The 13,434-nt window shown below is 34.7% G+C and overlaps 1 pseudogene; it reads left to right on the forward strand.

The window, feature by feature from the left end:
• Nucleotides 1–2,786: 2,786 nt before the first annotated feature.
• LOC120152064 lies at nucleotides 2,787–5,181 on the forward strand (annotated as a pseudogene).
• Nucleotides 5,182–13,434: the final 8,253 nt, after the last annotated feature.

Genomic DNA, 13,434 nt, shown 5'->3' on the forward strand with positions numbered 1-13,434 from the left:
TGATAGACAACGACACCAACCTCAATATTTCTTATTTTGCTTTTAATTTTTTTATATTGCATATTTAATTATTTTTTAGTTTTTTAATAACTTTGTTTTATGGTATGCTTTTCACTGTCTGATTGTCATGATTTTCTTTACTTTTACGGCACGTTATTGGTTGTTTGATCGTTGTTTTCGTTTATATTTTTTTATTATAATTGAATTTGACATCATCATGAATGATAAACACGATGCGTATTTGTTATCATGATGATCTTTCTTACTTTGGACCATCGTATTGACGTGATTTACATTAATAGATAGTTTTTTCACTCCCTTGACTTTGATTTATGATTTGTTGGTGGTTTTTAAATAGTTTAATTTCTTTTATAGTTTGTTTATCGATGCAGTAAGATATATTTGTATCTATCTTTGTTCAAGTTTTTATTAGGTTTTTAATCTTTTCATTGTATGGTATTTGTTTGATCTTAAGTGGCTAGTTTTTGTATTAATGGTTGTAGTAAAATGATATTTTCCTTATATCAATGGTTAGTTTTTATTATGTTTATGGTTGTAAACCTTGATTATAATTCTAGATATTTTATATTCTTAATAAAACTAATGATTTTGTTAAAAATAATAATATTTTCAATTTTAACCCAAAATATTATCTATATTATTCTAAATATATATTTAATAAATTTTCCAATTCTAAATATATAATTTTCCAATTATATTAATAAATATATTTAACAAATTAGTCATAATGTTATCGATTTGAAACAAATTGTTCACTAACGTTATTGATATGTAACAAATTAGTAATTAGTGACTCAGGTGGTGTTTGTTTTCACTGTGTAAGCTCTTCAAACCACTTATGTCTGCGTCGCGCAGACCACGCGCAGACATTAGGCTTCGCAGACTGTTTGTTTTTTAGAAGACAGAAGCTCTTCAAACGTCTGTGCGAGCTCTTCTTGGTGCAGACTTGGTTTTATGTCTTTAAAGGTCTTCAAACCTCTTCAATAACAATTATAAAAATATAATTATTTATTAAAATAATTTTAAATAATTTAATAAGGTTATTTATTTTAAAATAATTTATTATAAAATAATTTATTTTAAAATAATTTATTATAAAATATGAATTGATTTATTTTTAAATAATTTATTTTAAATAATTTATTAGTATGGATTGATTTATTTTAAAATATGGATTGATTTATTTTAAATAATTTATTAGTATGGATTGATTTATTTTAAAATATGGATTGATTTATTTTAAATAATTTATTAGTATAGATTGATTTATTTTAAAATATGGATTGATTTATTATTGTAGTTGTATGGATTGATTTATTTTAAATAATTTATTTGTATGAATTGATTTATTTTAAAATATGGATTGATTTATTATTGTAGTTGTATGGATTGATTTATTTTAAATAATTTATTAGTATGGATGATTTATTTTAAAATATGGATTGATTTATTATTGTAGTTGTATGGATTGATTTATTTTAAATAATTTTAGTATGAATTGATTTATTTTAAAATATGGATTGATTTATTATTGTAGTTGTATAAATTGATTTATTTAAATAATTTATTAGTATGCATTGATTTATTTTAAAATATGGATTGATTTATTTTAAATAATTTATTAGTATGGATTGATTTATTTTAAAATATGGATTGATTTATTTTAAATAATTTATTTGTATGGATTGGTTTATTTTAAAATATGGATTGATTTATTATTGTAGTTGTATGGATTGATTTATTTTAAATAATTTATTAGTATGAATTGATTTATTTTAAAATATAGATTGATTTATTTTAAATAATTTATTATTGTAGTTGTATGGATTATTTAAATTTCAGTATTGTAAAACTAAAATTATTTAAATCTCAGTATTGCAAAGCTCTTTTAAGTTTAAAAAATCACTTTATTTATATTTCAGTTCATTTTAGCAGTCTACAGACATTAAAAAACAAACAGTCTTCTTCTTGCAGACTGTAGACTTTTGATCTACCTCTTTTATTGCAGATGCCTGTAAATGTAATCCGCAGACTATAAATCTTTTACTTCTGCAAAAACAAACATCACCTCAATGTTAATCATTATTAACTTAAGTGACATAAAACTACTGTAGCACGTTAGTTTGACTTTTATGACACCATTTTACCACCAAAAATAATTTTGACTATCCCTCGCCTCTTTTTATACTTCTCCTACTTTAACTCACAATTTCTCTTCTTTCTCAAAATCTCGAACAAATCATACATTGTTCAAGAAAAAAGGAAAATGGTGAGTTGAAAAGGAAGGATAGAAAGAGACGAGGGTTGGTCACAAAAGTCACACGTGATCAAATGATGTAAAAAAGTCAAATTAACGAGTCACATCAATTTTTCATCACCTAAGTTAACGTCGAGTGATCGATTCGTTACAAATCGATAATGTTGACCAATTTATTACTCTTAAAATTTTAGTGAGAAAAATAAAAATTTCTTCAAATATTAGTGACTATTTGTACAATATATTCTAATTAATATCAGAGCTCTATATGTTTAGAAATTGAAATGGGTCGAGTTTTTGTTCATCCCGAACTCTAACCTGATCTGAATTTTTTAAAATCTAAATCCAATCTGAGTTGACTCGAATTCGAATTAAAAAAAAAATTGATTCGATCAAATCGGATCAAATAGTAAACAATCGGGTGGGGGCGAAATTGCCATCCCTATTAACACGTTGAAATAGGAAAATATCGAGCTCTAAAACCTTTTGCCCACTAACCAATAATCCAAGTCCCCAGACCCGGCGCGCGTCGTTTCCAAGCAGCTGCTCAAAGGTCCGCCAACTGATCTGAATCCCCAACTCATGGGTTCATTGGACGACGGCGTATCAGCATCGGGATCGTCTTTGTCAAACAACGTGGAAAAATTTCTGTGCGACCGGTTGCTCGACCCCAGCCAGCCATATCTGAGCGCTTCCGAGCTCTCTTCTCCCTTCGCAACCTCAAAGGCCCTGACCCTCGCAACGCTCTCATTCAAGGTCCATGCGCTTCATAATTTTGCATATCAAATTTCACGTCTTTCTCCCTTTTCTAATTATTTTCAGAGAATATGTATGTTTTTTAAGTATATAATTAGGGTTAAATAGAGGACTAATTACTTTATTTTTCTTGAATACTTCTTTCTATTTCCATTTGCATCGTTTTTTTAACTCAACTAATGTAGAAAATGCATGGAAAGATGAGAATTTGTGTCCCTTAATCTGGGTTAAATAGTTCGGTTGCTACAATTGATTATATAAATCTCACTAAAGATAAACGAGCAAATGATAACTTTATCAATGAATTAACCGTAAAAGTCTGCTTTCTTTCCCATAGTGAACAGTCTAATCTTTGTTGCAATCTATGTTCCTGCAGCCACAAGGGATTCATCAAATTTGTTGGCTCATGAAGCTGCATTTGCATTGGGTCAAATGCAAGATACTGAAGCTATTCCTTCTTTAGAAGCTGTTCTAAATGACCTTTCTTTGCATCCCATTGTTCGTCATGAGGTTGGTTCATGTGAAGTTGTTTTACTGTTTTGTCTTCAATTTATCTTTGTGGTGTGATAGATATTTTCCTTGATTTTTTCATATGTTATTCTGCCACAGGCAGCTGAAGCACTTGGTGCGATTGGTTTAGAGAGTAACATTCCTCTTTTGAAGAATAGTTTGGTTCTAGATCCTGCTCCAGAAGTCCGGGAAACGTGCGAATTGGCTCTCCAGCGAATTGAGGAGTTAAAATCTAGCAGTAGTGATGATAAATCATCAATGAAAGAAACATCACCTTTTTGTCAGTTGACCCTGCTGCAGCAGCTCCATCTCATTCATCTGTTGATAAACTTCGGTATTTCTCATTATAGTTGGTGGATGCAACTTTAATTTATCTTGTTTCTTTGTTTAGGCTATTTACTGGTGTTGTCTAATATTAAGGGAGGTGCTATTGGATGAGGAAAGAGGCATGTACGAGAGGTATTCAGCTCTCTTTGCTCTCCGAAACCATGGTGGAGAGGAAGCTGTTTCTGCCATTATTGATTCTTTGGAATCCAAAGTGTTTTGTTGAAACATGAGGTTTGATGGCGTTCCTTTAATTAATTGTCTTACTTTCTATGCAGTCTTAATTTTTTTCCATTGCAACTGGATGGATTTTTATGTTTGTCAACTGGCTGTGATAAGGTTGCTTATGTCTTGGGTCAATTGCAAAATAAAGCTGCTTCAGCTGCACTTAGCAATATACTGAGGAATGTGGGTGAACACCCAATGGTTAGACATGAAGCTGCTGAAGCTCTCGGCTCCATTGCAGGTTAGACTATGTAATGCTAATGGTCCCACATAACTGCCTTTTTGTGAGGGTTGATAATGAGACTTAAGCCAATTTTGTTGTTTTCATAAGGGATAGACAATAAGTGCTGCTAAGCAATGACATCTGATCCGTCTCTTGCGTTCACTTTTTCTTGGATGACTTCTATGGCTTATGAATTTTTCCTCTTGCTGTTTTGACTTATTTAGTCTAATTGAATTCCTCATCGTGCCAATGTTATAGATGATCAAAGTGTAGCACTGCTTAAGGAATTTGCTAGGGATCCTGAGCCTATCGTCTCACAGAGCTGTGAAGTCGCTCTTAGCATGCTGGAATTCGAGAGAGCAGGAAAATCATTCGAGGCATGTAACTCACAATTCTAACTTAATTCTAGTATGATTGTTATTGAAGTCTTTTACTTTCTCGTGATGACAGTTGTAATTGTTTTTGTGTGCAGTTCCTCTACATGCAAACTCCTGCGGTGCATTAGAACTGGTAAATACTCGAGTCTCTGGGAAAAGACAGGAGTTGAAACACTAAACCACAACTTATAAATCATCTTATCTGGGTGTCTGTGTCACCATTTTGCTGCAACTTACAAATCTTTTGTTACAGGTAATGATTGCATTGTCAAAAAGAACGAGAAAGATGAGAAATGAAGTTGGAAAATTATTATTAATATCCCTTTTGTTTAGAACTCGTAACCAAAGGAACAACCCAAAACATTTGTTTTCTACTACAAACTTTTCAACTCGAGCATGATGAAAAATGAAGTCAGAACTATGTATGTGGCATCAGAAGCCTAGCTAGCTAGCGAGGAAGACAGTCAGAACTATGACAGTGGAATGTAGTTTGTTTTTTTGGGTTGCTTATGCAAACCACCATTTGCCTTTGTTAGGGAGTAAAGAACCATGATCTTATTTATGCTTTTTTTTTTGGTGGATGACATCAAGTCTTTGGGGTCATTTTTCTTGCATGTTAATTTGAGTTAGCTCCATGCTTTTTCTTGGGCCAACGTGCCACGCCATTTTTGTTCTGGTTGCAGCTGTTTGTCTGCATTTAGACTTTTTGGTTGATTGATATGATACCAAATTCTAACATGGCTGATGCAACATACAAATATCCATTATTACATTGCATATCTGTGAATTATAGCATTAAGTATGCCTTTGGTTAGCATGTGAATTGATCTGAAATATTGCAATGGGTTGTTATTTATATGTAATATACAAAACATATATTGAACTCACAAGGAAATAACATTTATTGAATGAAATATCCACAAGTGAGCATGTGTAACACCCCAATTTAGGGGCTAAATTTAAGAAAATATAAATTGGTGGATTTAATTTGGTATTTTGAAAGAAATAAGGATTAAATTGTAAGATTTCAAAGTTGACAGACCGTTTTAAGAAGTGCAGGAAGTTCAATGGCTAAACTCTTGGTTTAGCCATTTTAATTATGAGATATTATAAACCCCCAGACTCCCGTATGTTTCTGGAAAATTTTCCAGTTTTCCTCTCCCGTTCTCCTTACTTCGAACTCCGATCTACTCGCCGTCCGACCTCCGATCGACGAGCCGAAACCACCATCGTGTTCGTTGCCAACCGAGGAACAAAACCCCTCAAACCTTTCGTCGTGAATCATCACCGTTCGTCGTGAATTTCAGTTGGAAGTATCGTCGGTAATAACTCGGTTTTAGTTGGTTTTTCATCGATTCACGACGATCGGGTCATCTGTTTACGACACCTCCCGCACCATCGTGTTCCTTGTGCCGTTCCGAGTCCACCGGTGTTCTTCTTTTTCTCCGGCGGCGGCGGCGCGTTGGGAGGTGAACCGGTCAAACTTCCCGATTTGTTGAAATCGAGCTCTCCGCCGTTCAAAATTGTGAACCGAGCTTTGTAAGTATCTCGAAATCGCTCAAAATAATTTTTAGAAATTTTTCCGGGATTTTATCATGTTCACGCGCCCCCACGCGCCGCCACTGCGCGTGGGGAAGGAAAAAGTGACCGGTTTGACCGGTTTTGGAACTGTTTTGACCGGTTTGACCGGTCACAACCCGACCCGACCCGTTGACCCGACCCGACCCGTTTACCTGACCCATTGACCCGACCCGACCCGTTGACCCGACCGTTGACCGTTGACCCGTTGACCATTGACCGGAGTTGACCACTGTTGACCAAAACTTTGACCGGCTTTGATCGGGCATTAAACGACCTTTGACTTCGACCGAGTATACCTATCCTGACATTTTTCGACGTTCCAAATCCGATTCCGCTGTCCGTTTTTCGAAATTCGAACCCGAAGGCCTCGTAATTGTCAGTCAAACCCGTTGACTTTGATTTTGACCAAAAATTCCAAATTTCCGAAAAGTCATATTTTATGCTTTCGACGTCCTGAATCCGAATCCGAAGTCCGTTTCGCCAAATTCAAACCCGGTAAGCCGTCTTTCACTGATTTATCACCCGATTCGATCCGTTTATCGTAATTAAGCTCCGTTTCTGATATAATTTATGCTGATATGTATCTGAGGAATTATTGGAAGTTGAATTGAAGATCAAAGGCGTTCGAATGGAATTTTTATGGTCGATCAGTATTACACGGAAATCGAGGTAATACTTTACTACCTCTTTGCTTTATGGAACATGTTGATATTGGTAAATGCATGAATAAGATAATGTTGGTCACTTTTGTGGAGTTGAATAATTTATTCACTCGATATGAATGTGGTAGAAATTCTGTAACTGAATACGGATCGAATGACTAAGATAAGAGATTGATAATTGTTAGAATTAAATTACAAGTTTGTGATTGGTGATAAAGAAATCAGCTCTGGATTTGTAACTTATTTTTATATCATCAAGGGTTAAATGTTAAAGATACTTGGATGAAAAATTATGAGAATACTCCGATATGGTAAAATTACGAAATTACCCTTATGTTGGAAAATGATAAGAATTGCCCCTGGAAGTTGGTTAATAACTCTGAAAAGACATATTGATCCGATATAACTACTGATGTGCATAAGAAATGTTAGTTTTATTTGGAAATTATGGATAACCGGTTTTTAATCCTATGAGAGTTTGTGAAGGAATCATTTCAAAATCAAAGAATGTTCGGGAAAGCAATTGATCATAGGATCTCTAAATTATAATTATTTTCGTTAAGTGCTAATATTGAAATTATTTGGTTAAGAAATTACGAAAATGCCCTTGAGAGATAAAATAGTCTGAATTGACCCTGAATGAGAGTACTTTGAGGATTTGTACTTAACTCGATTAAGTACGAATTTAATTGTTAAGATCCTGTCTTTGTACAGAAAAATTTATAATATTCCGTTTGAAAAATCTGAGAAGACACTTGACCCGAAAATATTCGAATAAGGGGTAAATACTTGAAGAGTAATTTATTGGAGGTATTCTGCTGACAGAATTGTTCGAAAGGACTGAAGTAAATGATAAGATTGAATTAAATAATAAGACCGGATGGAAGGAAATGATTGAAATATTCTAGAATTATAAAATGACCAAATTACCCCTGGAATGGAAATAACTCAAGAATGTCACCAAGCTCAGGAATGAATGGATATACTCAAGCTTTGAAATGAATAGAAAAAAAAATGTTAAGCACCAAAATGACCAAAATGCCCTTATGACCTAGAATAAGTAAATGTCTTGGATTAATTAAGAAATCCAAATAAACATGGATGTTGTGCTACCAGTAAAAGTTGTGAAACGCAACTTAAGTGATTAACCAACGTTAGTACTATATCATTACCTGAATGATATAAGTATCACTTGAATGTTTGTTCATCAGCTCAAATTTGGATCGATGATAATTCTGGAAGTACTTGGCGCAGCTCAACTCTAGAGCGCATACAGTACTAATAAGTGAGTAGTCGTTAGTCAAATCAACCACGAATACCAGAATGACTTTATTATATGAATAAATTGAAATGAAATGTAGTACAACGTGTATTTGAAATTCAGAAACGTCTGAATTATTCTGGAAAACTTTAAAGTAATCGAGATAGACTTGCTTACCAAACGAACTAAGTAACATCAATGAGTAAGGATTAATAGGTGATTTGATGAGTTTGGAAACACTGTTGAACTTACATGATGAATTGTCATTATGGGTTATGAGCCATGGATCAAGTACGTCAGTATTTCCTGATATTGTTGAAACGTGGAAATGAAATAAGACCGTTGGAAGATTTATTCAGTGATGATTGGGGATCTATGGATCTGCACTATGGTATTAAAGAGTGAATACACTGGAAGGATAATGAATTGACTTGTTGACATGCATCAGTTTGAGACTTGTGTAACTCGAGTTGTTTGATAATATGATCGATAGTCGTAGATTGTAAATGACTTGAATCTTCGATTCTATATTTCATCTAAAATCACTTCGGTCATGTTTGGAAAAAAAAACAAGTAACGCAGATGGAAAAGATTCTGAATATCTCATTTGGTTCAATTGGGCTGAAATCCTATGAATTTAAAGTATATTCCTGAATACCCCTGATTGTTTGGGTAATGAATCACTCGCAGTAAATCTGAATTTAGAATTATTATGTATAAAGGTTCCTGAACGTTTTCCTAAAGCACACGAAATATAGTGGGATTCTAATGTATCAACATTAAATGTCTGGCTAGATCGGTTAGTAATCGATTCTCCTCAATAGGACCTTGTTCCAGGAATTCGATCAAATTTCATAAGTTTCATGTTATCCAAAATGATAACTACAATGGCCTCTGGAAATACTGGGATTCTCTAGTGTGTTCCCTACTTATTATTGAACTATTTTATTGGTTTTAATACGTGGTACACCGAATTCATTGGTTATTGTTTTATGGATGCACCAATTAATGTGACAATTTATGGAATATGGCTGCTATCTAATTTTTGTTTGAAATGGTATATGATTACCATGTTTTTGGATTTATGGAATTTATGTCACGGTGCAATTGAATTTTGGAATTGAATTACGATGGAATAGCTCTGATCAAGCTAACTGGGCCTAATGTGACTCTTGAGGGCCCCAAGATGTTTCATTAGGTCGGCTTTCCTTTGCTGTGTGCTTAGGGTAAGCTATATGGACTTATTGACTTGGGCTTAAGGATACAAGCTTCAGAGCCTATCCTTAAGTCGGCTTTCTTTTTGCTATGAGCATAAAGTAAGCTATATGGAAAATAATTTTGGCAACTACTGATGGTGTACCAGAAAAGGGTTTAAACTATGATTTTCAAAAGTTAAACTCTTTTACGAAATTGTGATATTTACTGGACTATGATTTGTACCTATTATGATTTATTATACTGTTGGAACACACTAGACATCCTATTCGATCTCCTGAAAATGTCATACTTTGAAAGGTTTCTTATGAACTGAGATTCATGGCTTCTACTCGATGAACTTCTAAGGGAACCCCAAATTATTCTACAAGCTGGTATACATATGATTCAATAAGGAAATTATATGGCTTTCTATTTATCTACATGTCATGTAGCATCATCTGGTAGTTCTGTATTACTGAGCTTTCCAAAGCTCACTCTATTACTCACCTTTTCAGGTTAAAACAATTGTACCAGTGCATCTATCGACTTCAGTAAGGGAGTTCTTCCGGCGTGGTTGCAGAGTAGGTATTTGTGATTAGGGGGCATGTAATTGTATTTTGATTTATATACGAGTTTGGAAATCTGTTTTATTTTTAAATAGTGATAAATGATTTTATAAGTTACATGTTCTGATAAAAGTTTTAAAATTTCCGTTATTTTTACGGTGGGTCGCTCCGGTGACCCTAATGTGACTTCCCGAATCGGATCGGGCTACCCGCATCGGTTTGGGGTGTTACATTTAGTGGTATCAGAGCTATGGTTTGAGTTAAGATTTTTCAAGATAGACCGCCGGTCAAATGTCAAAATATGTCTGATCAGTACATGCCCCTAGACTGCAATCGTACCTCTCTGAGCCGGAACTCCAGGGCTGAGTCCCTATCTGTATTGAGTAAACCAAAGTTTCTATCTGCTAAGGCTATACTTGTACAAAAAGGAATACCAGCAACATCTGTCTAAACGCTGTAAAGTATCTCATGAGCCATGTGAGAGTTATTCATCTGAGAATTTCTGACTCGACTCCGGAAATGAAATTGAGATATGTTGCTGCTCTACGAGCCTATTCACGTATCCAATGCTGAATTGATTTCACAAGAATAAAGTTGTTCTGATTATTTACTTGGACTGAGGGAGAATTCTGAAGAGATTGATTACTCGAGAAAATTTTAAATTCTTTTATTGAAATAAGTAAAATTTATGATAAGAATGTATGCTCAGCTGGTTAAGGTAAGTGGAGGAATCGTACTTTTATAAAAGCTATTGATAGATTTGAAAGAACTGATGGAAGTTTTATTTATGCAATTATGTGACATGAATGAATTTCGAGGACGAAATTTTTTAAGGAGGGGAGAATTGTAACACCCCAATTTAGGGGCTAAATTTAAGAAAATATAAATTGGTGGATTTAATTTGGTATTTTGAAAGAAATAAGGGATTAAATTGTAAGATTTCAAAGTTGACAGACCGTTTTAAGAAGTGCAGGAAGTTCAATGGCTAAACTCTTGGTTTAGCCATTTTTAATTATGAGATATTATAAACCCCCAGACTCCCGTATGTTTCTGGAAAATTTTCCAGTTTTCCTCTCCCGTTCTCCTTACTTCGAACTCCGATCTACTCGCCGTCCGACCTCCGATCGACGAGCCGAACCACCATCGTGTTCGTTGCCAACGAGGAACAAAACCCCTCAAACCTTTCGTCGTGAATCATCACCGTTCGTCGTGAATTTCAGTTGGAAGTATCGTCGGTAATAACTCGGTTTTAGTTGGTTTTCATCGATTCACGACGATCGGGTCATCTGTTTACGACACCTCCCGCACCATCGTGTTCCTTGTGCCGTTCCGAGTCCACCGGTGTTCTTCTTTTTCTCCGGCGGCGGCGGCGCGTTGGGAGGTGAACCGGTCAAACTTCCCGATTGTTGAAATCGAGCTCTCCGCCGTTCAAAATTGTGAACCGAGCTTGTAAGTATCTCGAAATCGCTCAAAATAATTTTTAGAAATTTTTCCGGGATTTTATCACTGTTCACGCGCCCCACGCGCCGCCACTGCGCGTGGGGAAGGAAAAAGTGACCGGTTTGACCGGTTTTGGAACTGTTTGACCGGTTTGACCGGTCACAACCCGACCCGACCCGTTGACCCGACCCGACCCGTTTACCTGACCCCATTGACCCGACCCGACCCGTGACCCGACCGTTGACCGTTGACCCGTTGACCATTGACCGGAGTTGACCACTGTTGACCAAAACTTTGACCGGCTTTGATCGGGCATTAAACGACCTTTGACTTCGACCGAGTATACCTATCCTACATTTTTCGACGTTCCAAATCCGATTCCGCTGTCCGTTTTTCGAAATTCGAACCCGAAGGCCTCGTAATTGTCAGTCAAACCCGTTGACTTTGATTTTGACCAAAAATTCCAAATTTCCGAAAAGTCATATTTTTGCTTTCGACGTCCTGAATCCGAATCCGAAGTCCGTTTCGCCAAATTCAAACCCGGTAAGCCGTCTTTCACTGATTTATCACCCGATTCGATCCGTTATCGTAATTAAGCTCCGTTTCTGATATAATTTATGCTGATATGTATCTGAGGAATTTTGGAAGTTGAATTGAAGATCAAAGGCGTTCGAATGGAATTTTTATGGTCGATCAGTATTACACGGAAATCGAGGTAATACTTTACTAACCTCTTTATGCTTTATGGAACATGTTGATATTGGTAAATGCATGAATAAGATAATGTTGGTCACTTTTGTGGAGTTGAATAATTTATTCACTCGATATGAATGTGGTAGAAATTCTGTAACTGAATACGGATCGAATGACTAAGATAAGAGATTGATAATTGTTAGAATTAAATTACAAGTTTGTGATTGGTGATAAAGAAATCAGCTCTGGATTTGTAACTTATATTTTATATCATCAAGGGTTAAATGTTAAAGTACTTGGATGAAAAATTATGAGAATACTCCGATATGTAAAATTACGAATTACCTTATGTTGGAAATGATAAGAATTGCCCCTGGAAGTTGGTTAATAACTCTGAAAAGACATATTGATCCGATATAACTATGATGTGCATAAGAAATGTTAGTTTTATTTGGAAATTATGGATAACCGGTTTTAATCCATGAGAGTTTGTGAAGGAATCATTTCAAAATCAAAGAATGTTCGGGAAAGCAATTGATCATAGGATCTCTAAATTATAATTATTTTCGTTAAGTGCTAATATTGAAATTATTTGGTTAAGAAATTACGAAATGCCCTTGAGAGATAAAATAGTCTGAATTGACCCTGAATGAGAGAGTACTTTGAGGATTGTACTTAACTCGATTAAGTACGAATTTAATTGTTAAGATCCTGTCTTTGTACAGAAAAATTTATAATATTCCGTTTGAAAAATCTGAGAAGACACTTGACCCGAAAATATTCGAATAAGGGTAAATACTTGAAGAGTAATTTATTGGAGGTATTCTGCTGACAGAATTGTTCGAAAGGACTGAAGTAATGATAAGATTGAATTAAATAATAAGACCGGATGGAAGGAAATGATTGAAATATTCTAGAATTATAAAATGACCAAATACCCTGGAATGGAAATAACTCAAGAATGTCACCAAGCTCAGGAATGAAGGATATACTCAAGCTTTGAAATGAATAGAAAAAAAATGTTAAGCACCAAATGACCAAAATGCCCTTATGACCTAGAATAAGTAAATGTCTTGGATTAATTAAGAAATCCAAATAAACATGGATGTTGTGCTACCAGTAAAAGTTGTGAAACGCAACTTAAGTGATTAACCAACGTTAGTACTAATCATTACCTGAATGATATAAGTATCACTTGAATGTTTGTTCATCAGCTCAAATTTGGATCGATGATAATTCTGGAAGTACTTGGCGCAGCTCAACTCTAGAGCGCATACAGTACTAATAAGTGAGTAGTCGTTAGTCAAATCAACCACGAATACCAGAATGACTTATTATATG

Source organism: Hibiscus syriacus, unplaced genomic scaffold (genome assembly GCF_006381635.1).
Source record: "Hibiscus syriacus cultivar Baekdansim isolate YM2019G1 unplaced genomic scaffold, ASM638163v2 tig00111084_pilon, whole genome shotgun sequence".
NCBI lineage: Eukaryota > Viridiplantae > Streptophyta > Magnoliopsida > Malvales > Malvaceae > Hibiscus > Hibiscus syriacus.